The sequence below is a fragment of the Lycium barbarum genome, chromosome 8 (assembly GCF_019175385.1).
Source record: "Lycium barbarum isolate Lr01 chromosome 8, ASM1917538v2, whole genome shotgun sequence".
NCBI classification, from domain to species: domain Eukaryota; kingdom Viridiplantae; phylum Streptophyta; class Magnoliopsida; order Solanales; family Solanaceae; genus Lycium; species Lycium barbarum.
The window spans coordinates 98,369,840-98,396,860 of NC_083344.1; the positions used below are offsets into that span (position 1 = coordinate 98,369,840).

Consider the following 27,021-nt stretch of genomic DNA (forward strand, 5'->3'; position numbering starts at 1 on the left):
ACATGCTCTGGCCGCCCGCGTATTTATCTTAGATCGCTTTTAATCGTAGCCGTCCATTCTCACCCCCCCCCCCACAATCCTATAAATAGACTGGGTAGGAATTCAATTATTCCAGCCCAGTTTGTTTTGGTTTGGTTGTTTGTTCATTGGTTTTCTGCCTTCTCTCTGTGTGAAAATAAAAATACAAGGGCAAGAGTTGTTTCTGATCAATTTGCAATTAGTGATTGTTTGTTTGTGGATGTATGATCAGGTCTGGGTAATGATTGAAGGAGAATGATTATAAGTACCTTGTTCTCATCCTTTCTTTCCTTCCTTGTGTGTTTTGTTCTCATCCTTTGATTGATTGATATATTAAGAAATTCGAAGCTGGTGAGGTCCATTCTTAGATGCAATTTTGTTGTGAGATATCCCCTGTGTTTATGTTTATGTTTATGTTTGCCCTTGATGATTGGATATAGGGGTTATTCCGTATTCTGAAGGTGTACCTACACTATCTGAGCTCGCAAGTTCCTTCTCTTGAATCAGAATACTGGTGGTAGAACTGGAAATTTCGCTCCCGATGCCACACTTGGATTCTATATCTAAGCAGGAAAGGGTGGATATGTTGACTTCCATTCTTTAAGCTAAATTTGATGCTAATGTAGTTTTAATCCCTCTTATTTCGTTCGGTCATCTCATTTCTGTGTGGTGTTAGTCGGATATGTACCCATAGACACTTATGGTTATGGACACCTGCTCAAAGTCAATCCTGGATCCGACTGATGAGGTCTCTTCTGGTTATGGACATCTCTTAACTACTCCAAGTCAATCCTGGATCTTTGATAACGCCATGAAGTGCTCCTTTACTTTTGGGTTGATAGCTACTTATTTTCTCTCTGCTTCCGTTTTCTTTTGATTGTCACACCAGCCTGATTTGTTTGTTGGATGAATGCGTAGATCACACGGTGACAGATAGAGGATTGGATTTGGAAAATTTGTATTCGTTCGTGTGCACGTCCTTTTCGTGCTTGCGCTGCAATCTGGATATTGTCGGGCTTCAACAAAAAGGGGGTTTTGAATCTTGTCTGGCATTTTTCCTAGTGATTTCTTAGGTGGTATGGGTTTCATCAGCTTTGTTGTTCCCTTCTTTCTGTACTTGCAGCAGCCATTGGATCTTGCAGAGCGATGCATTATGCTTTTCATGTAACGGCCTTGTTTCTCCATTTGTGTCGAGGTTTCTTTAGTTCAGGCTTTTATGAATACAGAAATTTTCATTTCTCAACCCATATAGTTTCTTTCACTTGTATTAGTTCTATTCTGCTGCCGTTTTTAGTTTTTTAGTACAGATGCTTATGTTCTTTGACCATCCAACTGATGACGCCCTGGTGATTGATGGTTATGGACACCTGATTAAGTACTTGAAGTCAGTTCTGGATATTTCGTTAGCCCCATAAAGTGCGCCTCTTTTTGGTTTTCTTGCTGCTTATTTTCTCTGCTGCCGTTTCTTCTGTTTATCACACGAGCTTGATTTTTTTTGTTAGATGGATGTGTCGTAACAGTTCAGAGGATTAGATTTGGAATGAAAATTTCAAAGGTTGGTGCCCAGTATATGTTTGTGTGCACCCGGTTTCTTGCCATTTTGGTGCTTGCACTACAATCTGGATATTGTCGGGCTTCGACAAAAAGGGGGTTTCGAATCTTGTGTCTGGCATTTTCCCTAGTGATTTCTTAGGTAGTAGGGATTACATCAGCTTTTGTACTTAACTGTTCCCTTCTTTCTATGCTTGCAGCAGCCATTGGGTCTTACAGAACCATGAATGCTTTACATGGAATGGCCTTGTTTGTCCATTTGTGTCGAGGTTCCTTCAGCTCAGGCTTTTATGAGTGCATAAATTATCATTTCTCAACCAAAATAGTTTTTTTCACTAGTGTTTGTTTATTCTGGTGCCATTTTTAGTTTTTTAGTACAGATGCTTATGTTCTTTCACCATACAACTGATGAGGCCCTAGTGGTTGATGGTTACGGACACCTGATTTAGTACTTGAATCGTAAAGTGCTCCTCTCTTTTGGTGTTCTCGCTGCTTATTTTCTCTGCTGCCGTTTCTTTTGTTTATCACGCAAGCTTGATTTTGTTTGTTGGATGGATGTGTGGTAACAGTTAAGAGGATTAGATTTCGAAATTTCAAAGGTTGGTGTCCAGTATGCGTTTGTGTGCACCCTGTTTCTTGCCATTTTGGTGCTTGCACTACAATCTGGATATTGTCTTTTGCTGCGACAAAAAGGGGGTTTCGAACCTTGTCTGGAATTTTTCCTAGTGATTTCTTAGGTAGTAGGGGTTGTATCAGCTTTTGTACTTTTAACTGTTCCCTTCTTTCTATGCTTGCAGCAGCCATTGGGTCTTACAGAACCATGAATGCTTTTCATGGAACGGCCTTGTTTGTCCATTTGTGTCGAGTTTCCTTCAGCTTAGGCTTTTGTGAGTGCATAATTATCATTTCTCAACCAAAATAGTTTTTTTCACTAGTGTTTGTTTATTCTGGTGCCATTTTTAGTTTTTTAGTACAGATGCTTATGTTCTTTGACCATCCAACTGATAAGGCCCTGGTGGTTGATGGTTATGGGGACCTGATTTAGTACTTGAATCGTAAAGTGCTCCTCTTTTTTGGTGTTCTCGCTGCTTATTTTCTCTGTTGCCGTTTGTTCTGTTTATCACGCAAGCTTGATTTTGTTTGATGGATGGATGTGTGGTAACAGTTAAGAGGATTAGATTTTGAAATTTCAAAGGTTGGTGTCCAGTATGTGTTTGTGTGCACCCTGTTTGTTGCCATTTTGGTGCTTGCACTACAATCTGGATATTGTCTTTGCTGCCACAAAAAGGGGGTTTCGAATCTTGTCTCTGCTTCCACCTTAGTTTTTAGTCCAGATGCTTGTGGTCTTTGACCATCCAACTGATGGCCCGGGCGGTTGATGGTTATGGACACTTGATTAAGTTCTAAAGTCAGTTCTGGATATTCTTAGCCCCGTAAAGTGCTCCTTTGTTCTGGTTTTCTCGCTACTGATTTTCTCTGTTTCCGTTCTCTTCTGTGAATCACGCAGCTTGATTTTGTTTCTTGGATGTGTTGATTTGGTATTAATGATTAAGATTGAGATGTTGATTTGATATTGATGATTAAGATTGATAGCTTAATTTTAGGAATATATTGTATTGATGTAAATGATTAGGAATTGATTGTGTAATATTGTCTTTTCTTATTTAGTCTTAGAACTCATTGGGTACTTATACTTCTTATGGATTGTATATTCATTCAGAAATACAAGAAGCCCTTTCTTCTTGCTAAAAATCTTCATGGTATCAGAGCCATTGCTGCCTTTTTGAGGTGACTTTTCTCCTTCGCAGCACTAGGGTTCCGTGTTTTATCAAAGAGGTCGAGTTTTTCTCTCTTTGTGGCTGTCCGCACAAAAAACTCCTCCCGTTCAGTTCGTTTCTGGATTATTTTTCTCTGTTGGGGTCGCTGGAACATTCTGAGCCTATCCCTATCAGTTTTGATTTTTTCCGATCACCGGAATTAGGATTCCCGCGTGGCAGCCAACTTCCCGGCGATTTTTTTAGGATTTTGTTTTTTCAGTTCTCGGGTCGTAGGCCTATTCTAACCCTTCCCATTTAGATAATATGGGTGACACTACTTCTGGAGAGACTTTGTCTCAGGATGAAGTTCCAATATCTTCGCCGTCTTCTGAACAAACTTGACTCTTCTAGTATTGCTAGCCCCAATTATGTGCAGTCAGGTATTGCTTTTAATGCTCAGCTTAATTGTTGGATTATTGATTCTGGTGCGAATAGACACATGACAGGCTCTTCTAAAGGCCTTCAAAATTACTCTCCTAGTCCCAAAGGGGATTATGTCAGAATAGTCAATGGCTCCCTAACCCTTGTCTCTGGAACAAGTTCAATCTTTTGTACTCTTGATATTACCTTATCATCCATTCTTTATGTGCTTGATTTTCCTATTAACCTATTATCTGTTAGCGCTATCACCAAAGAACTAAACTGTAGTGTCAGATTCTTTCGTGATTATTGTGTTTTTGAAGACCTCTTCATACAGGGAAGAAGATTGGCAGTGATAGATTGCATGATGGCTTATATTTGATCGGTGGAACTCGAGACTCTGGTCAGGCCTTTTTTTGTAGGAAATAAGGATGTCAACCGAGAAATAATACAGTGGCATAGACGGTTGGGACACCTATCTTTTTTTGCTTTAAAAAAGTTATACCCTGGTTTATTTTCTAGAACTGAGTTTGAATCTTTGTCTTGTGATGCATGTGAATAGGCCAAGCACACTAAAAACTCTTATCCTCTGAGTGACAATAAAAGCACAATTCCCTTTTCAACTATTCATTCTGATGTCTGGGGTCCTGCTCAAACACTTTCTTTGTCTGGTAGTCTATGGTTTGTTATTTTTATCGATTGTTGCACTAGAATGACATGGGTATATCTGTTAAAAGCCAAAAGTGAAGTTTTCTCCTGTTTTAAGTCATTTCATAAGATGATTTGTACTCAGTTTGAGGCTAAGATAAAGATATTTCGAACTGACAATGGCACATAATACATGGATAAAACTTTTGGAGCTTACTTGGAGTCTTTTGTGATAATCCATCAAACTAGTTGTCCTTATACTAGTGCACAAAATGGGGTTGCTGAAAGAAAAAATAGGCATTTGTTAGAAGTAGCAAGATCCCTTTTGTTTACCATGAATCTGCCGAAGCCTTATTGGGGGGATGCCATTCTAGTAGCTGCCTACCTCATCAATAGAATGCCACTTAAAACTCTTAATTTCCGGAGTCCTTTAGAAGCTTTAAAGGGTAAAAATGACTATACTGTTCCTCCAAAGATATTTGGGTGTGTTTGCTTTGTTCACGCTAGGAACTCTAGGAAACTTGAACCTAGAGCTTTTAAATGTGTCTTTATTGGGTATTCTCCAACACAGAAAGGGTACAAATGTTATCACCCTCCTCTAGGAGATTCTTTGTCAGTATGGATGTTACTTTTCGGGAATCTGAGCCCTATTTCAGTATTACACCATCACCTCTTCAGGGGGAGAATTATAAGGGGGAGAATTATAAGGAAGAAGAGATGGTTTTTCCTAGTTCTATTGTTGAAACTACTGCCACAAGGGAAAGTGAAATTGAAGAAAGAATTCAGGGGGAGACTATTGAAACTACTGCCATAAGAGAAAGTGAAACTTAAGAAAGAATTCAGGGGGAGACTGTTGGGCGTTTGGATAGGCCTGATTTGATAACTTATTCAAGGAGAAATAGAGCAGAAGAAGCCATCATGCAACTTGCCGAAGCCGAACCTTCTTCTTCTGGTGAGTTATCTATACTTCGTAATGAGTTAGATTTGCCTATTGCTCACAGGAAAGGAGTCAGATCTTGCACTAAACACCCTTTATCTAACTTTGTTTTCTATAATTCTTTATCGCCCTCCTATAGAGCCTTTGCCTTGTCTATTTCTTCTGTGTCTATTCCCCAGAATTGGAGGGAAGCTTTTGCAGATTTTAAGTGGAAGCAAGCTATGATGGAAGAAATGAAGGCCTTACCAAAGGATGAGACTTGAGAACTTGTCGCATCACCCCCAAACAAGAAGTTGGTTGGTTGCAAATGGGTCTTCACTGTAAAACATAAAGCTGATGGTTCCATTGAAAGGTTCAAAGCAAGATTAGTGGCTAAAGGATTCACTCAGACTTATGGAGTGGATTATCAAGTGACATTTGCTCTTGTTGCAAAAATGAATACTATTAGAATTCTTCTATCTTGTGCAGCTAATCTTGACTGGGACTTGCAACAGTTTGATGTGAAGAATGCATTTCTTCATGGAGATTAGACGAAGAGGTGAACATAGAGATTCCTCCTGGTTTTGGTACTGAACAAAGTCAAGGAAAGGTATGCAGACTGAAGAAAGCCTTGTACGGATTGAAGCAATCTCCCTAGAGCTTGGTTTGATAGATTCTATAAAGCAATGATCTCCTTTGGTTACCAACAAAGCAATGCGGATCACACCCTCTTTATAAGACATTTAAAGGGTAAACTCACTCTTCTCATAGTTTATGTTGATGACATAGTAATGACAGGAGATGACAAAGAGGAGATGACCCGATTGAAGAAGTCGTTGGCACAGGAATTTGATATCAAGGATCTAGGAAAATTGCAGTACTTCTTGGGAATTGAAGTTGCTAGATCAAAAAAAGGAATCTTTATTTCTCAAAGAAAGTATATTCTGGATCTCTTGAAAGAAACAAGTATGATAGGTTGCAAACCAGCAGAATCACCCATAGAAAGCAATCACAAACTACAAAGCGGAGTTGGGAAGTCAGTTGATAAAGAGAGATATCAGAGGCTGGTTGGAAGACTCATTTATCTCTCTCACACTAAACCAGACATAGCCTATTTAGTCAGCCTAGTGAGTCAATTTATGCATGATCATTTAGATCCTCATATGCAAGCTGTCTTTCACATTTTGCGGTATCTGAAGTCTGCTCCAGGAAAAGGTGTACTTTACTCCAGACATGGTCACCTTCAAATAGAAGCCTTTACTGATGCAGATTGGGCTGGATCTTTAGATGACAGAAGGTCTACATCCGGTTACTGTACACTCGTAGGAGGAAACTTGGTCACTTGGAGAAGCAAGAAACAAAGTGTAGTTGCTAGATCAAGTGCAGAGGCAGAATATAGAGCTATGGCCCAGGGTGTTTGCGAACTTTTGTGGTTACAAAAGTTACTAGAAGAATTGAGATTGTCTTAAAAAAGGAAATTTTCCTTGTATTGTGACAACAAGGCTGCAATCAGTATAGCTCGAAATCCAGTCCAGCATGACCGAATAAAGCACGTTGAAATTGATCGACACTTCATCAAAGAAAAAGTCACAGGTGGTGTCTTGAGTTTATTCCACGTGTCATCAGAAAAACAACTAGCTGATGTGTTTACTAAAGGCCTCAACAAACGGACTGTTCATACACTGGTTTGCAAGTTGGGCATGTGCGACATCTTTGCACCAACTTGAGGGGGAGTGTTGATTTGGTATTAAAATGATTAAGATTGAGATGTTGATTTGATATTGATGATTAAGATTGATAGCTTAATTTTAGGAATATATTGTATTGATGTAAATGATTAGGAATTGATTGTGTAATATTGTCTTTCCTTATTTAGTCTTAGAACTCATGTATAAGTACCCATTCTTATGGATTGTATATTCATTTAGAAATACAAGAAGCCCTTTCTTCTTGCTAAAAATCTTCAGGATGGATGTCTGGTAACAGTTAAGAAAATTAGATTTGGAAATTTCAGAGGCTGGTGTCCAGTATGCGTTGCTGTGCACCCGGTTTCTTGCCATTTTGGTGCTTGCACTACAATCTGGATATTGTCTTGCTGCGACAGAAAGGGGGTTTCGAATCTCGTCTCTGGCATTTTTCCTAGTGATTTCTTAGGTAGTAGGGGTTACATCAGCTTTGCACTTAACCGTTCCCTTCTTTCTGTGCTAGCAGCAGCCATTACAGAACCATGAATTATGCTTTTCATGGAATGGCCTTGTTTGTCCATTTGTGTTGAGGTTTCTTTAGTTTAGGCTTGTATGAGTACAGAAATTTTCATTTCTCAACTAAAATAGTTTTCTCTCTCTAGCGTTTGTTGTGTTCTGCTGCCATTTTTTTAGTGTTTAGTCCTGATGCTTATGTTCTTCGACGATCCAACTGATGAGGCCTTGGTGATTGATTATGGACCTGTTCTCGCTGCTTATTTTCTCTGCTACTGTATTCTTCCTTCTGTTTATCAGGCTAGCTTGATTTTGTTTGTTGGATGGATGTGCCGGTAACAGTTGATTAGATTTGGAAATTTCAGTATGCATTCCTCTACACCCCCATCTTGGTGCTTGTACTCCAATCTGGATATTGTCAGGCTTCGACAAAAAAGGGGGTTTTCAACCTGGCTCTTGCATATGTAGTGATATCTGAGGTGGTATGGGTTTTGTCAGCTTTGCACTTAACTGTTCCCTTCTTTCTGTGCTTGCAGCCATGAGCAGTGACTTCTTTTGTGGAGCGATCGTGTTTGTCTATTTGAGCTTAAGGTTCTGTAGTTCAGTCTTTTATGAGTATCGAGATTGTCATTCAGTTCTCTTTCCTAATGGTCCCTGTTCTCTTTGTTGAAAGTTGAAACTGCTGTTGTATTGAAGTTTCTCAAAGATAATATTTTTCACCAGTGTGTAATTTCTGCTGTGATGAAGTTTTAACTCCAGATGCTTATGTTCTTCGATGATCCAACCGCTGAGGTGTCTCCTATGGTTATGGGCACCCAATAAGTACGGTCAATTTTGGATCCTTTGATAGCGCCGTAAAGTGTCTCTCTACCTTTGGTCTTCTTGCTACTTATTTTCTCTGTTTTCTGTTGGTTATCACGCCACTTGTCTGCTCTTTTTTGTTGGATGGATGTTTAGATCATATGGTGACAGTAACAGAGGTTAAGATTTGGAAATTTTGAAGGTTGGTATCCAGTATGCGTTCCTCTACACCCTCTTGGTCTTTTTGGTGGTTGCACTGCAATCTGGATTTTTCCGGGCTTCGACAAAAGGGGGGTTTTCAATCTTTTCTGGCATTTTCTTGTGATTTCCTAGGTTATTGTATGGGCTTCGCCAGCTTTGCACACCCTTTTTACCCTTTTTTTTTGGGTTGTTTTATTTTGTTGCATCATCTTGTGTTTTCAAGCTTGAATTATGTTTTTACCACTTGAAAAAGACACCCTATAACTGTTCCCTTCTTTCGGTGCTTGCAGTTGGTGGGTTTTATGAGCAGTGAATCCTTCTTTTCATGGAGTGGCCTTGTTTGTCAATTTTGGTTGAGGTTTCTTTAATTAATGCTTTTAATGATTATCTAGATTTTTAGTTCAGTTTCCTTCCCTAATAAGAGTGGTTCCCATCTCTCTCTGTCAACTCCTCATTTAAAATTACTTTTTCACTAGCGTGTTGTATTCTGCTGCCATCTTTATTGTTTTAAGTCCAGATGCTTATGTTCTATGGTGATCCAACTGATGAGATGCCTGATGGCTATGGACACATGATAAGCACTCTTTAACTCAATTAATTTTGGATCTTCTGATAGCCCTGTAAAGTAAAACCCTAAATTGGTGTTCTCGCTTCTTATCTTCTCCGCTTCCGCTTTCTTTTGTTTGACACACCATTTGATTTTATTCGGTTGGATAGATGTTTGTAGACCACAGTGTGATAGTGATAGATGGTTTGATATTTCGAAGTCTGTGCATCAAGGAAAGGGATTTTCCCAATCTTGTCTATGGTATCTCTAGTGATTTCTTAGGCGTTATGGGTTTCCTCGACTTTGCACTTAACTATTCCCTTCTTTCCTTTGCTTGCAGCTTTTGTGGAGCGATCATGTTTGTCTATTTTAAGCAGAGGTTTCTTTAGTTCATTCTTTTACGAGTATCGAGATTTTCATTCAGTTCTCTTCCGTAATGGTCCCTTTTCACTTTGTTGAAACTACTGTTGTAGTGAAGTTACTCAGCTAGGATAATATTCTCGCCAGTGTGTTATATTCTGCTGCGATGAAGTTTTTACTCCAGATGCTTATGTTCTTCGATGATTCAATCGGTGACAGTAACAAAGCACTTAACTTGTCCCTTCTTTCCGTGCTTGCAGCCATTGGGTTTACAGAGCAGTGAATTACCCTTTTTTGGAGCGGCCTTGTTTGTACATTATGTTGAGGTTTCTTTAGTTCAGTCTTTTTTGAGCATTGAGATTCTCAATTCAGTTTTCTTGGCTAAATGCTCCTTTTTCTCTTTGTCAAAACTACTGTTGTGTGGAGGTTTAACTGAGATAATATTTTTCACCTGTAGTGTTGTATTCTGCTTCCATGAGGTTCTTAGTCCAGATGGTTATGTTCTTCGATGATCCAACTGATGAGGTCTCTTATAGTTATGGACAGCTGATAAGCACTCGGTCATTTTCTGATAGCACTGTAAAGTGCTCCTCCACTTTTGGTCTTCTAGCCCACTTTTCTTCTCTGCTTCCAGTTTCTTTTGGTTATCACGCGACTTGTTTTATTTTTGTTGTATGGATGTGTAGACCATATGGTGACAGTTACAGAGGTTATGATTTGGAAATTTCAGAGGTACCTCCATTATGCTTTCCTCTGCACCCTCTTGGTATTTTTGGTGCTTGCTCTGCAATCCGGATATTGTTAAGTTTCGACAGAAAGGCGGTTATTCAATTTTGTCTATGGCATCTTTAGTGATTTCTAGGTGGTTTGGGTTTGGTCAGCTTTGCACTTGACTGTTTCCTTCTTTCTGTGCTTGCAGCCATGGGTCTCATAGAGCAGTGAAGTACTCTTTTCATGGAGCAGGTCTTGTTTGTCCACGTGTGTTGATGTTTCTTTAGTTCAGTCTTCTATGAGTATCAGGATTTTCAGTTCAGTTTTCCTTCCTAATCAGTGTGCTTCCCTTCACTTATGTTTTTTTTTTTTTTTTTCCACTTATGTGTGTTGTGTTCTGCTACCATGTCTTTTTACGTAAGCAGATTGTATATATTAAGAAAAGGAGAAAGCTTAGGACCAAGCTGGTGCTAGGACCTTACATTATGATCTTTCTAACAAAAACACATATTCTGCTCCCATTTTTAGTTTTTGGTCTAGATACTTGCTTATGTTCCTTGATGACCCTGATGAGGTCCCTGATGGTCCATACTTATGGACATTTGGTAAGTACTCAAAAGTCGCTTCTGGATCTTCGGTAGCCCTGTACAGTGTTCTTCTCTCTTGGTGTTCTTGCTGCTTTTCTTCTGCTTCTGTTCTCTTTTTGTGTGGTGACAGTTGTAGTGGATTAGATTTGCAAAGTTCAAAGGTTGGTGTCCAGTGTGTGTTCCTCTGCAGCATGTTTCTTGGCCATTTTTGTGCTTGCACTGCGATTTGGATATTATCAGGGCTTCGAGAAAATGGAGTTTTTGATCTTGTGTGTTACCTCCAGTGATTTCCTAGTTGGTATGGGTTTCACCTGCTTTGTCCACTGAGCTGCATTCCCTTCTTTTGGTGCTTGCAGCTGTTGGGTCTTACAGATCTTTTCATGGAGCGGCGTTGTTTGTCAATTTGCATCGAGGTTTCTTTAGTTAACTACTCAAAGTCGATCCAGGATCTTTGATGACGCCATGAAGTGCTCCTTTACTTTTGGGTTTCTAGCTACTTATTTTCTCTCTGCTTCCGTTTTCTTTTGATTATCACACCAGCCTGATTTTGTCTGTTGGATGAATGCGTAGATCACACGGTGACAGATAGAGGATTGGATTTGGAAAATTTGTATTCGTTCGTGTGCACGTACTTTTCGTGATTGCACTACAATCTGGATATTGTCGGGCTTCAACAAAAAGGGGGTTTCGAATCTTGTCTCTGGCATTTTTCCTAGTGATTTCTTAGGTGGTATGGGTTTCATCAGCTTTGTTGTTCTCTTCTTTCTGTGCTTGCAGCAGCCATTGGGTCTTGCAGAGCAATGCATTATGCTTTTCATGTAACGGCCTTGTTTGTCCATTTGTGTCGAGGTTTCTTTAGTTCAGGCTTTTATGAATACAGAAATTTTCATTCCTCAACCCATATAGTTTCTTTCACTTGTATTAGTTCTATTCTGCTGCCGTTTTTAGTTTTTTAGTACAGATGCTTATGTTCTTTGACCATCCAACTGATGACGCCCTGGTGATTGATGGTTATGGACACTTGATTAAGCACTTGAAGTCAGCCATTTTTGTGCTTGCACTACAATCTGGATATTGTCGGGCTTCGACAAAAAGGGGGTTTCGAATCTTGTGTCTTGCATTTTTCCTAGCGATTTCTTAGGTAGTAGGGGTTACATCAGCCTTTGTACTTAACTGTTCCCTTCTTTATATGCTTGCAGCAGCAATTGGGTCTTACATAACCATGAATGCTTTTCATGGAACGGCCTTGTTCTCGGTGCTTATTTTCTCTGCTACTGTATTCTTCCTTCTGTTTATCCGGCTAGCTTGATTTTTTGTTTGTTGGATGGATGTGCCGGTAACAGTTGATTAGATTTGGAAATTCAGTATGCATTCCTCTACACCCCCATTTTGGTGCTTGTACTCCAATCTGGATATTGTCAGGCTTCAACAAAAAAGGGGGCTTTCAACCTGGTTCTTGCATATGTAGTGATATCTGAGGTGGTATGGGTTTTGTCAGCTTTGCACTTAACTGTTCCTTCTTTCTGTGCTTGCAGCCATGAGCACTACCTCTTTTCGTGGAGCGATCATGTTTGTCTATTTGAATTAAGGTTCTGTAGTTCAGTCTTTTAGGAGTATTGAGATTTTCATTCAGTTCTCTTTCCTAATGGTCCCTGTCCTCTTTGTTGAAAGTTGAAACTGCTGTTGTATTGAAGTTTCTCAAAGATAATACTTTTCACCAGTGTGTTATATTCTGCTGCGATGATGTTTTAACTCCAGATGCTTATGTTCTTCGATGGTCCAACCGCTGAGGTGTCTCCTATGGTTATGGGCATCCGATAAGTATCGTCAATTTTGGATCCTTTGATAGCGCCGTAGTGTCCCTCTACCTTTGGTCTTCTAGCTACTACTTATTTTCTCTGTATTCTGTTGGTTATCACGCCGCTTGTCTGCTCTTTTTTGTTGGATGGATGTTTAGATCATATGGTGACAATAACAGAGGTTAAGATTTGGAAATTTCGAAGGTTGGTGTCCAGTATGCATTCCTCTGCACCCTCTTGGTCTTTTTGGTGCTTGCACTGCAATCTGGATTTGTCCGGGCTTTGACAAAAAGGGGGTTTTTCAATATTTTCTGGCATTTTCTAGTGATTTCCTGGGTTGTTGTATGGGCTTCGCCAGCTTTGCACTTAACCGTTCCCTTCTTTCGGTGCTTGCAGTTGGTGGGTTTTATTAGCAGGGAATCCTTCTTTTCATGGAGTATCCTTGTTTGTCAATTTTGGTTGAGGTTTCTTTAATTAATGCTTTTAATGATTATCTAGATTTTCAATTCAGTTTCCTTCCCTAATAAGAGCGGTTCTCATCTCTCTCTGTCAACTCCTCATTTAAAATTACTTTTTCACTAGCGTGTTGTATTCTGCTGCCATCTTTATTTTTTTAAGTCCAGATGCTTATGTTCTATGGTGATCCAACTGATGAGATCCCTGATGGCTAGGGACACATGATAAGTTCTCTTTAACTCAAGTAATTTTGGATCTTTTGATAGCCCTGTAAATTGGTGTTCTCGCTTCTTATCTTCTCTGCTTCCGCTTTCTTTTGTTTAACACACCATTTGATTTTGTTCAGTTGGATAGATGTTTGTGGACCACATGGTGATAGTGATAGATGGTTTGATATTTCGAAGTATGTGCATCAAGGAAAGGGAGTTTCCCAATTTTGTCTGACTCCTCTAATGATCTCTTGTGTGGTATGTGTTTTCCGAACTTTGCACTTAACTGCTCCCTTATTTCTGTTCTTGCAGCCATTGGGGCTTATGGACTTGTGAATGCTTCTTTTCATGGTGCCGACCTTGTTTGTTGAGATTTGTTTGGAGACTTCTTTAGTTCAGTTATGATTATTGAGATTTTCAATTCTGTTTTCTTCCCTAGTGGCTCCCTTTTCTCTGTCCGAACTACTGTTTTATGGAAGTTTCTTGACAAAATAACATCGTTCACTAGTGTGTGTTGTATTCTGCTTCCATGAAATTTTTAGTCCAGATGCTTATGTTCGTCAATGATCCAACTGATGAGGTCTCTTATGGTTATGGACACCTGATAAGTACTCGCGATCATCTTCTGATAGCGCTGTAAAGTGCTCCTCCACTTTAGGTCTTCTAGCTACTTATCTTCTTTACTCTTTTGGTTATCACGCCACTTGATTTTTGTTGTATGGATGTGTAGACCACATGGTGAGAATAATAAAGGTTGGTCTTGGTCACTACCCAGTGTAATCCCACAATAGTGGGGTCTGGGGAGGGTAAGATGTACGCAGCCTTACCCCTACCTGGGTAGGGAGGCTGTTTCCGATTGACCCTCGGCAACCCTCCTCCTTTATCCGGGCTTGGGACCGGCAATGTAAGCGAGCTCACACAGGCGGATTAACCCAAACCAGTAGTAATAAAGGTTAAGTTTTGGAAATCTCAAAGGTTGGGATCGATTATGGGTTCTCTGCACCCTCTTGGTCTTTTTGGTGCTTGCAGCCTTGCACTGCAATCTGAATTTTGTCAGGCTTGACAAAAAGGGGGTTTTCATCTTGTATATGGCCATATCTAGTGATTTCTTAGGAGTTATGGGTTTCCTCGACTTTGCACTTAACTATTCCCTTCTTTCCTTTGCTTGCAGCCATGAGCAGTGACTTCTTCTTTTCGTGGAGCGATCATGTTTGTCTATTTGAGCTGAGGTTTCTTTAGTTCATTCCTTTATGAGTATCGGGATTTTCATTCAATTCTCTTCCCTAATGGTCCCTTTTCACTTTGTTGAAACTACTATTGTATTAAAGTTTCCCAGCTGGGATAATATTCTCACCAGTGTGTTATATTCTGCTGCGATGAAGTTTTTACTCCAGATGCTTATGTAGTTATGTTCTTTGATGATTCAACCGGTGACGGTAACAAAGCACTTAACTTGTCCCTTCTTTCTGTGCTTGCAGCCATTGGGTTTTACAGATGAGTGAATCACCCTTTTTTGGAGCGGCCTTGTTTGTACATTATGTTGAGGTTTCTTTAGTTCAGTCTTTTTTGAGCATTGAGATTCTCAATTCAGTTTTCTTGGCTAAATGCTCCTTTTTCTCTTTGTCAAAACTACTGTTGTGTGGAGGTTTAACTGAGATAATATTTTTCACCAGTGTGTTGTATTCTGCTTCCATGAGGTTCTTAGTCCAGGTGGTTATGCTCTTCGATGATCCAACTGATGAGGTCTCTTATAGTTATGGACAGCAGCTGATAAGCACTCGGTCATTTTCTGATAGCACTGTAAAGGCTCCTCCACTTTTGGTCTTCTAGCCTACTTATCTTCTTTGCTTCCAGTTTCTTTTGGTTATCACGCGACTTGTTTTATTTTTGTTGTATGGATGTGTAGACCAATATGGTGACAGTTACAGAGGTTATGATTTGGAAATTTCAGAGGTTGGTATCCAGTATGCTTTCCTCTGCACCTTTTTGGTATTTTTGGTGCTTGCTCTGCAATCCGGGTATTGTTAGGTTTCGACAGAAAGGCGGTTTTTTAAATCTTGTCTATGGCATCTTTAGTGATTTCTAGGTGGTTTGGGTTTGGTCAGCTTTGCACTTAACTGTTTCCTTCTTTCTGTGCTTGCAGGCATGGGTCTCATAGAGCAGTAGAGTACTCTTTCATGGAGCGGGTCTTGTTTGTCCACGTGTGTTGATGTTTCTTTAGTTCAGTCTTCTCTTGAGCTGAGGGTCTTTCGGAAATAGCCTCCCTACCTCCCAAGGTGGGGGTAAGGTCTGCGTACACTTTACCCTCCCCGGACCCCACATTGGGATTTCACTGGGTATGTTGTTGTTTTAGTCTTCTATAAGTATCAAGATTTTCAGTTCAGTTTTCCTCCCTAATCAGAGTGCTCCTTTACTTTTGGGTTTCTAGCTACTTATTTTCTCTCTGCTTCCGTTTTCTTTTGATTATCACACCAGCCTGATTTTGTCTGTTGGATGAATGCGTAGATCACACGGTGACAGATAGAGGATTGGATTTGGAAAATTTGTATTCGTTCGTGTGCACGTACTTTTCGTGATTGCACTACAATCTGGATATTGTCGGGCTTCAACAAAAAGGGGGTTTTGAATCTTGTCTCTGGCATTTTTCCTAGTGATTTCTTAGGTGGTATGGGTTTCATCAGCTTTGTTGTTCTCTTCTTTCTGTGCTTGCAGCAGCCATTGGGTCTTGCAGAGCGATGCATTATGCTTTTCATGTAACGGCCTTGTTTGTCCATTTGTGTCGAGGTTTCTTTAGTTCAGGCTTTTATGAATACAGAAATTTTCATTTCTCAACCCATATAGTTTCTTTCACTTGTATTAGTTCTATTCGGCTGCCGTTTTTAGTTTTTTAGTACAGATGCTTATGTTCTTTGACCATCCAACTGATGACGCCCTGGTGATTGATGGTTATGGACACCTGATTAAGCACTTGAAGTCAGTTCTGGATATTTCGTTAGCCCCATAAAGTGCGCCTCTTTTTGGTTTTCTCGCTACTTATTTTCTCTGCTGCTGTTTCTTCTGCTTATCACACAAGCTTGATTTTGTTTGTTGGATGGATGTGTGGTAACAGTTCAGAGGATTAGATTTGAAATGGAAATTTCAAAGGTTGGTGTCCAGTATGTGTTTGTGTGCAGCCGGTTTCTTGCCATTTTGGTGCTTGCACTACAATCTGGATATTGTCGGGCTTCGACAAAAAGGGGGTTTCGAATCATGTGTCTGGCATTTTTCCTAGCGATTTCTTAGGTAGTAGGGGTTACATCAGCTTTTGTACTTTTTTTTTTGCTTGCAGCAGTAATTGGGTCTTACAGAACCATGAATGCTTTTCATGGAACGGCCTTGTTTGTCCATTTGTGTCGAGGTTCCTTCAGCTCAGGCTTTTATGAGTGCATAAATTATCATTTCTCAACCAAAATAGTTTTTTTCACTAGTGTTTGTTTATTCTGGTGCCATTTTTAGTTTTTTAGTACAGATGCTTATGTTCTTTCACCATCCAACTCATGAGGCCCTGGTGGTTGATGGTTATGGACACGTGATTAAGTACTTGAAATCAGTTCTGGATATTTCGATAGCCCCCGTAAAGTGCTCCTCTCTTTTGGTGTTCTCGCTGCTTATTTTCTCTGGTGCCGTTTCTTCTGTTTATCACGCAAGCTTGATTATGTTTGTTGGATGGATGTGTGGTTACAGTTAAGAAGATTAGATTTGGAAATTTCAATGGTTGGCGTCCAGTATGCGTTTGTGTGCACCCTGTTTCTTGCCATTTTGGTGCTTGCACTACAATCTGGATATTGTCTTTTCTGCGACAAAAAGGGGGTTTCGAATCTCGTCTCTGGCATTTTTCCTAGTGATTTGTTAGGTAGTATGGGTTACATCAGCTTTGCACTTAACTCTTCCGTTCTTTCTGTGCTTGCAGCAGCCATTGGGTCTTACAGAGCCATGAATTATTCTTTTCATGGAGTGGCCTTGTTTGTCCATTTGTGTTGAGGTTTCTTTAGTTTAGGCTTTTATGAGTCCAGAAATTTGCATTCTCAACTAAAATAGTTTTCTCTCTAGTGTTTGTTGTGTTCTGCTGCCATTTTTAGTGTTTAGTCCAGATGCTTATGTTCTTCGACGATCCAACTGATGAGGCCTTGGTGGTTGATTATGGACCTGTTCTCGCTGCTTATTTTCTCTGCTGCTGTATTCTTCTGTTTATCAGGCTAGCTTGATTTTGTTTGTTGGATGGATGTGCCGGTAACAGTTGATTAGATTTGGAAATTTCAGTATGCATTCCTCTACACCCCCATTTTGGTACTTGTACTCCAATCTGGATATTGTCAGACTTCGACAAAAAAGGGGGTTTTCAACCTTGCTCTTGCATATCTAGTGATATCTGAGGTGGTATGGGTTTTGTCAGCTTTGCACTTAACTGTTCCCTTCTTTCTGTGCTTGCAGCCATGAGCAGTGACTTCTTTTCGTGGAGCGATCATGTTTGTCTATTTGAGCTAAGGTTCTGTAGTTCAGTCTTTTATGAGTATCGAGATTTGCATTCAGTTCTCTTTCCTAATGGTCCCTTTTCTCTTTGTTGAAAGTTGGAACTGCTGTTGTATTGAAGTTTCTCAAAGATAATATTTTTCACCAGTGTGTTATAATCTGCTGCGATGAAGTTTTAGCTCCAGATGCTTATGTTCTTCGATGGTCCAACCGCTGAGGTGTCTCCTATGGTTATGGGCCCCCGATAAGTACTGTCAATTTTGGATCCTTTGATAGCGCCGTAAAGTGTCCCTCTACCTTTGGTCTTCTAGCTACTTATTTTCTCTGTTTTCTGTTGGTTATTCACGCCACTTGTCCCTCTGTTTTTTGTTGGATGGACGTGTAGATCATATGGTGACAGTAACAGAGGTTAAGATTTGGAAATTTCCGAAGGCTGGTGTCCAGTATGCGTTCCTCTGCACCCTCTTGGTCTTTTTGGTGCTTGCACTGCAGTCTGGATTTGTCCGGGTTTCGACAAAAAGGGGCTTTTTTGAATCTTTTCTGGCATTTTCTAGTGATTTCCTGGGTTGTTGTATGGGCTTCGCCAGCTTTGCACTTAACTGTTCTCTTCTTTCTGTGCTTGCAGTTGGTGGGTTTTATTAGCAGGGAATCCTTCTTTTCATGGAGTGGCCTTGTTTGCCAATTTTGGTTGAGGTTTCTTTAATTAATGCTTTTAATGGTTATCTAGATTTTCAATTCAGTTTCCTTCCCTGATAAGAGTGGTTCTCATCTCTCCCTTTCAACTCCTCATTTAAATTACTTTTTCACTATCGTGTTGTATTCTGCTGCCATCTTTATTTTTTTTAGTCCAGATGCTTATGTTCTATGGTGATCCAACTGATGAGATCCCTGACGGCTCCGCTTCCGCTTTCTTTTGTTTAACACCATTTGATTTTATTCGGTTGGATAGATGTTTGTGGACCACATGGTGATAGTGATAGATGGTTTGATATTTCGAAGTATGTGCGTCAAGGAAAGGGAGTTTCCCAATCTTGTCTGGCTCCTCTAATGATCTCGTGTGGTATGGGTTTTCCGAACTTTGCACTTAACTGCTCCCTTATTTCTGTTCTTGCAGCCATTGGGGCTTATGGACCAGTGAATGCTTCTTTTCATGGTGCCGACCTTGTTTGTTAAGATCTGTTTGGAGGTTTCTTTAGTTCAGTTATGATTATTGAGATATTCAATTCAGTTTTCTTCCCTAGTGACTCCCTTTTCTCTTTGTCCCAACTGCTGTGTTATGGAAGTTTCTTGACAAAGATAACATCGTTCACTAGTGTGTGTTGTATTCTGCTGACATGAAGTTTTTAGTCCAGATCCAACTGATGAGGTCTCTTATGGTTATGGACACCTGATAAGTACTCGCGATCATCTTCGGATAACGCTGTAAAGTGCTCCTCCACTTTAGATCTTCTAGCTACTTATCTTCTGATAGCGCTGTAAAGTGCTCCTCCACTTTAGGTCTTCTAGCTACTTATCTTCTGATAGCGCTGTAAAGTGCTCCTCCACTTTAGGTCTTCTAGCTACTTATCTTCTTTGCTCTTTTTGTTACCACGCCACTCGATTTTTGTTGTATGGATGTGTAGACCACATGGTGAGAATAATAGAGGTTAAGTTTTGGAAATCTCAAAGGTTGGGATTGATTATGGGTTCTCTGCACCCACTTGGTCTTTTTGGTGCTTGCAGCCTTGCACTGCAATCTGGATATTGTCAGGCTTCAACAAAAGGGGGGTTTTCATCTTGTCTATGGCATCTCTAGGGGGGTTTCCTCTCCTTTGCACTTAGCTGTTCCCTTCTTTCCTTTGCTTGCAGCCATGAGCAGTGACTTCTTCTTTTCGTGGAGCGATCATGTTTGTCTATTTTAAGCAGAGGTTTCTTTAGTTCATTCTTTTACGAGTATCGAGATTTTCATTCAGTTCTCTTCCGTAATGGTCCCTTTTCACTTTGTTGAAACTACTGTTGTAGTGAAGTTACCCAGCTAGGATAATATTCTCGCCAGTGTGTTATATTCTGCTGCGATGAAGTTTTTACTCCAGATGCTTATGTTCTTCGATGATTCAATCGGTGACAGTAACAAAGCACTTAACTTGTCCCTTCTTTCCGTGCTTGCAGCCATTGGGTTTACAGAGCAGTGAATTACCCTTTTTTGGAGCGGCCTTGTTTGTACATTATGTTGAGGTTTCTTTAGTTCAGTCTTTTTTGAGCATTGAGATTCTCAATTCAGTTTTCTTGGCTAAATGCTCCTTTTTCTCTTTGTCAAAACTACTGTTGTGTGGAGGTTTAACTGAGATAATATTTTTCACCTGTAGTGTTGTATTCTGCTTCCATGAGGTTCTTAGTCCAGATGGTTATGTTCTTCGATGATCCAACTGATGAGGTCTCTTATAGTTATGGACAGCTGATAAGCACTCGGTCATTTTCTGATAGCACTGTAAAGTGCTCCTCCACTTTTGGTCTTCTAGCCCACTTTTCTTCTCTGCTTCCAGTTTCTTTTGGTTATCACGCGACTTGTTTTATTTTTGTTGTATGGATGTGTAGACCATATGGTGACAGTTACAGAGGTTATGATTTGGAAATTTCAGAGGTACCTCCATTATGCTTTCCTCTGCACCCTCTTGGTATTTTTGGTGCTTGCTCTGCAATCCGGATATTGTTAAGTTTCGACAGAAAGGCGGTTATTCAATTTTGTCTATGGCATCTTTAGTGATTTCTAGGTGGTTTGGGTTTGGTCAGCTTTGCACTTGACTGTTTCCTTCTTTCTGTGCTTGCAGCCATGGGTCTCATAGAGCAGTGAAGTACTCTTTTCATGGAGCAGGTCTTGTTTGTCCACGTGTGTTGATGTTTCTTTAGTTCAGTCTTCTATGAGTATCAGGATTTTCAGTTCAGTTTTCCTTCCTAATCAGTGTGCTTCCCTTCACTTATGTTTTTTTTTTTTTTTCCACTTATGTGTGTTGTGTTCTGCTACCATGTCTTTTTACGTAAGCAGATTGTATATATGTAGATTGTATATATTAAGAAAGGGAGAAAGCTTAGGACCAAGCTGGTGCTAAGACCTTACAGAAATTTGTGATCTTTCTAACAAAAACACATATTCTGCTGCCATTTTTAGTTTTTGGTCTAGATACTTGCTTATGTTCCTTGATGACCCAGATGAGGTCCCTGATGGTCCATACTTATGGACATTTGGTAAGTACGCAAAAGTCACTTCTGGATCTTTGGTAGCCCTGTACAGTGTTCTTCTCTCTTGGTGTTCTTGCTGCTTTTCTTCTGCTTCTGTTCTCTTTTTGTGTATCATGCCAGCTTGATGTTTTTGGTGGATGGATGTGTGGTGACAGTTATAGTGGATTAGATTTGCAAAGTTGAAAGGTTGGCGTCCGTATGTGTTCCTCTGCAGCATGTTTCTTGGTCATTTTTGTGCTTGCACTGCGATTTGGATATTATCAGGGCTTCGAGAAAAGGGAGTTTTTGATCTTGTGTGGCACCTCCAGTGATTTCCTAGTTGGTATGGGTTTCACCTGCTTTGTCCACTGAACTGCATTCCCTTCTTTTTGTGCTTGCAGCTGTTGGGTCTTGCAGATCTTTTCATGGAGCGGTGTTGTTTATCAATTTGCATCGAGGTTTCTTTAGTTAATGCTTTTAATGAGTATTGAGATGTTTGATTCAGATTTCATCCCTGATCACTTGTTACCTTCTCTCTGTCAAAACTGCTGATATGTGGAAGTTCTCAACTATGATACTAGTGTATTTTGTATTCTGCTGGCGTTTTTAGTTTTTAGTCCAGATGCTTCCTTGATGAGATCCCTGGTGGTTATGGATGCCTGATAAATTTTGGATCTTTTGATAGTGGCTATGAAAACTTTGGATCTTTTGGTACTTCTGGTGTTCCCCTATTTTCTTCTCCACTTCCGTTTTCTCGTGTATCACACCACTTGATTTTCTTTGGTTGGATAGATGTTTGTAGAGCGCGTTACTGTCCAGATTATTGAAATCTGCTGGCTTTTCTTTGGATGATGAACTGTCATATCACAATTCGTATCCGCTATTGTTGATTCCTGTCCTGGACGGGCAGGGATAGTATATGCCCTGTTTAGGGAATTTGAAGTTTGGCTGGGGGTTTGCTCCACCAGTATTTGGATGATTGCTTGGCTCACATGGCTGTTTGTACAAAAGTCTCTTACTGTGAGGTAAATGATGGGAACTTGGAAAGGACATAATGCCATGTGATCTTTTTAGGAAGTGTATCCCCTAAGCATAGGGTTCTGTCAATTGATTTTTTTGGTCTGAAGGAGTCCTCCATATCAGCTGTTGTGGAAGGATACCAGCACAAAGGAGATACCTTAAAGTAGAAGGAATGAAAGAAAAAGGACGACAAGTTATGGGTTTTGCTAGTTCGATAGACAGGGACGTGAAGGAAGGAATGTGGTTTTATTGTACTATCTTTTGAGAACCTTCATGTGGTATATGTGCAACACCCAAGTCTGGTAGATCAGTTGGCACCCAGGGAAGTTAATAACTTCAATTTACTTTTTATTTCCTGCATGCGCTAAAGCAAGATACTGTGGATTGATTTTGTTGCCTTAAACAAGATCCGATGATGTTGGAAGTGATCTTTTTGGCAGAGAGATTCACTAGTGAGATTCTGCTTTCTTCTGTTGGTTATGCGGGATACTTCTATGGTGGTCTTCAATCTTTGTTTTGTAGGTTTGTGGAGATTTTCCTTTAGGGGTGGTGGAAAGTAGCGTGTGCTGTGCCTTATTATTTTTTTTAGCAGAATTGTTGAGTATGCTCCCGTCTCCAATTTAAATTTTGAGAATTTTCAGGATAATGAAATGTTTGCACGGTATTCTAGCACAATTACTTGTTTTCATCGAAGATGGAGTGTTTCCAACAGTATTGTAGGTGAAAATGGAACGTTTCCAACAGTATTGTGACAATGACCTTGAATTTCTATTCAGACTCGTGTAATTTTGTCCTTCAATATTTTCAGTTATGAATGTCACTTAGAAGGTCATTGCAAAGTCTGAATCTTGTCGGTACAATTTTTTATTGATTCGAGAATTTATCCTAGATTCTCTCCTAGGTTTTCTCACCTTATATCCCAAGTACAGTTGACCTACATCCTCGCTCAACAATTCGAGAAAATTTGTCCTTTTAACCCAGTCTGTTCTTCCCAGTCTCTGTTCCTTCTTTTATAATCCATCTTATTTACAGGTTGTTCCTTGGCTCTGTCTTGATTGCATTTGAGTTGATGCATGTTTTTGAAGTCTTGTTTTATTTTTCAACATGATCTTGTCTTGTCTTGGCACCAAAAATGGTTCTCCTTCCTGTTCCTTTTGTGGTTTTGGTCTAATTGTTGCTACATTTTTGTTTAGTTGACCCCTGTAACTCCGCCTGTCAAATCAGCCGGTCCCCAGCCCGGATTAAGGAGGAGGGAAGGTGTCAAGTGTGCAGTTAGTCTGCCCATTCACTGTGTCCCCTTAGTGTCTTGATCAATTAGGATGGAACAAGTGCTTCCTAATTCTGATATTTGTATTTATTTATATAGGTCATGTCTGTTAAATATCGATTATCAGGAATGTTGTGGCTGCTACATGAAATGTCTTGAGATGGTTTTGGGGCTTGTATTGGAAAGTTGATAGAGAAGATTCAGGCAGGTGGTCTTGGTTATCATTCAATTGATAATATAGAAATTGTGATCACTTAATTTCTTACATCGTCAGTGAGGAAAATTCATCATTTCTTTGATGATCTAGGTGATCACAATCTCAGTCTTACATTTGCTGTGATTTAGTTGATGATCCACTTTACACAGGAAATATTGTTTTTATGTATTTGGCTTCGAGCTCAATCTCAACTAGAGGTTAGCCCGGCCATTGTATAAGTGTGTGTATTCAAGAATCATGTGATTTTTTTTTCCCTACATAGTTGATGAACCGGTACCACAAAATACAGCTGATAGTCCTTGTGTGGCGCAGTATAGTGTACTCTTTAGCTGTTTGCTGTTGCTACTGGGTTTTCATGGATGCTGCAAACTACATCTACATATCAGGTTGCAATGGTAAACTGCTTGGAATCGTTGGGCAAGTTTCTGATGACGTGTGAGGTTCCAAAGCGTGTAGACGACGTCCAGTCTGTTCTCTTCCATGTCTCCATCTTCACATGGGAAAATTGTTATACTAATAATGTCTATAGATGATTTCCTTCTTGCTGAAATACAATAGTTTTTAATATTTGTGCATTCAGGGGTGTGACCTAGTGGTAAACAAAGTGGGTTAGAGAAAAAATGAAGGTTTCAGGTTCAAATCCTAGCAAAGGCAAAAACATTAGGTGATTCTTATCATTTGTTCTAACCTTATTGGACAGAGTTATTTGGTGCCTGTGTTTGTAGGAGGTAGTGTATACCTAGGATTAGTCAAGGTGCGTGCAAATTGAGCCAGGATCATCATGAAATAACAGAAACTTTCCCTATAGTATTTGCTATTTGCTTGTGAGGTTTTGTAGATGCTGCAAACTTTACCTGAAAATATCAATTTGCAGCGGTATCATCGGCAAGATTGTAGTATTTTTTTTCTTTCATGTCACTCCTACATCCACCTTTGTGTCGGGAAATCATTTCGTTAATGATGTCTCTAGATGACTTCCAACTTAATATTCAACTAAATAAGAGGTTCGTGTTTAGCTAGGTTGCAAATTGGTGTCTATTCAAGGATCTTGTGAATTTCTTATCTGGATAGTTAGTGACCCTTATATATCCTCATTTTCTTTAGAAGTTTCTTGCCTGCTTGCAACATAATTATCTACTATTGCTTGTGTGTATTTTCATGAATGCTGCAGAGTGCACTCACTGCACACCCAAATATCAGTTTGCGATGGTAATAACTGTGTGGTAACCTCCTGGAAATGAGGTGTGTATGATGTTTGTGTTGTTTTCATTGATGTTGCAGATAATGTTCAATTTCAGTGTGCAATGATGTATTCAAAATTGGTATACAATGCTGTTGCAAATGGTAGTATTTGGCCTTAAGAGTTGTCTCAAAAAACAATTTTTCCTAAGAGAAGTACCTAATAGGCTAATACCATGTGACTTATTTTCTCAGGTTCCTCAGGAAGGTCAACACAGTTAAAGAAACTTAAATAAGTGGGTTTAAATTTCGAATATGATTTTGTGAGAAATTTAGAGTGGGTGTTGTTTAGACTTGTTAGAAATATTTAAGGAGGTTGTTTGCAAAATTTTGAGCTGATTGCTTTCCAACGGCATAAACATCAAAGGATGAGGTAATCGACAATGGAGATAGTACCTGTAGAAGTTGAAATCGGGGAGAAGTTAAAACAATAGAAAAAATAAAGGAGTTGGACGATGAAGAGCAAAGATATATTTTTAGGTCATTCCGGGAAAGAACCTCAAATATGTGCTCAATAGACTCAATTAATATACAGTGTAATTATGTTTTAATAAGTCACCTTTTTTTCAGTTTCCGTCTTTATGAACGAACAATACTATGCAATTACAATTATAAGCATAAATAATTTAGCTCAAAGGAAATAAAAGTGATATTTTATGAATTTTATTCTTTCTGTCATGACATGAATCACAATATCTTCAGCAAGCTCAAAAATGTTGTTAAGTGTACATAATAATTTCCTGTAATCTTCGTTTACTTTTAATTATTTTCCAGTGATTTAAGAATTTCAATTTGTATTTGTGTAATTGAAGATTAGTTATTTTCCCATGAAAAATAATTGGTTTAATTTCTGAAATTGGTGTTCTGTTTAATACTAGTAGTTATAAAATTTTCGGAGAGTAATTTTTTTTTAATATAGGGAAAAGACACATTGGATACGATGAGCAATTAGATGTTTTTCGGTTCTTTTAATTATTTTGGATCTGTGAGTTAAGATTTTTCACAAGATTATTGTTTTGCATAGTACTCCCTCCAACTTCTTTACATGTCGTCCTTAATAACAATAGATGATCCAAAATAGTTGTCATTTTCGAAAATCAAGATATACTACTCCTTTTGTCCACTTTATGTGATATACTTTCTTTTTTAGATTGTTCCAAAAAGAATGATACAATTTAACTTAAAACTTCTCTTTTTATCCTTATGGCTTGATTATAGCACATGTTTCATAATTTTTTTTTATGTCTTAAATTCTGTGCCTAATCAAACCATATCACATAAATTGGGACGGAGGGAGTATTAGTTTTCACCTTTACTCTTACACAATAAATGTGGGGAAAGATTAATGCGGTGAAGAGAGAGAGAGTAGTATTAAATTGAGATGAAACAGTAAATAAGAATAACTTAGTCAAATTACCATTTTAGTTAATATTTTTTAAGAGGCGCGCCAAAAAAAATGACAAGTAAAATGGATCAGAGAGAGTAGCACTCTATCCAAATAATAAAATATGTTTAAATGTGTAAAAATAAAAATAAATTGAAAGTGCATTAGTTTTGAGGGGCAAATATGAACTAGTCTACTCATAATAAGTGCAATATGAGATCAAATTCAAACGGAGCGCAAATTTGTTCTATCTCTCATAGTTGATGGGCAAATCTAAACCAAGCACAAATTTGTCATATCTCCCATAGTTAAGGGGCAAATTTGAACCAATCCATATAAGGGTATGTTTACGACCAAAACTAAAATGTGGAAAAGTTTGCTTTATTTTCCATAGTTGAGGGATACCTTTTACCCTTTCCCCCTATATTAAAACAGAGGTATCACTGTCATTACAATATTGTTCTAGTAATTAAATCAAGACATGATTCCGTCTCAATTGAGTAAACAATGTTATAAACTAACAACGATATCATATTCCAATTGGATTTTTTTTTTTTTGATAAGTAGAAGTTTTATTAATCTGGTACCAAGATGGTACATGACCAAGTACAAGACAAAGCTATCACATCTCCACAATCATACTACATTTCCCCCTCCTAAAAGATCCAAAAAGTCCAAATATTGGTCCATTCTATCCAGAGTACTGCTATAACACAAAAAAAAAAAAAAAAAAAACCTTTTGATACATTTGTTTTTTACTCTATCAATCTGCAATCTTTTCCCCTCAAAGCATGCCTTGTTCCTTTCTAGCCACACAGTCCATAATATGCAAATGGAAATAGTCCTCCATATCTCTTTCAGACTTCTTTTTACTCTTTGAGCTGGCCAAATTTCCAATAGATTGTTGATCTTCTGTGGTATAACCAGAGACACACCCATAATGTTCAGAAACAAATTCCCAGCATTGTCTTGAGAAATCGCAATGCAGGAACAAATGCTCAACTGTTTCCT

At 39.1% G+C, this 27,021-nt stretch overlaps 1 long non-coding RNA gene across 23 annotated transcripts; it reads left to right on the forward strand.

Annotated features, from left to right (window-relative positions):
- On the forward strand, positions 1-25,398 carry LOC132606387 (uncharacterized). Of its 23 annotated transcripts, none has more exons than XR_009569802.1 (7): positions 15-13,437; positions 14,351-14,408; positions 14,658-14,724; positions 14,853-15,515; positions 15,685-18,748; positions 19,837-19,902; positions 20,034-23,993. It is a non-coding gene; the product is annotated as an uncharacterized LOC132606387 (long non-coding RNA). The 23 variants fall into 23 exon arrangements; XR_009569806.1 differs by having other exon boundaries at positions 23-1,434; positions 1,521-1,573; positions 1,770-13,437; positions 15,685-23,993; XR_009569800.1 differs by having other exon boundaries at positions 24-13,437; positions 14,853-14,979; positions 15,086-15,197; positions 15,323-15,515; positions 15,685-23,993.
- Positions 25,399-27,021: the final 1,623 nt, after the last annotated feature.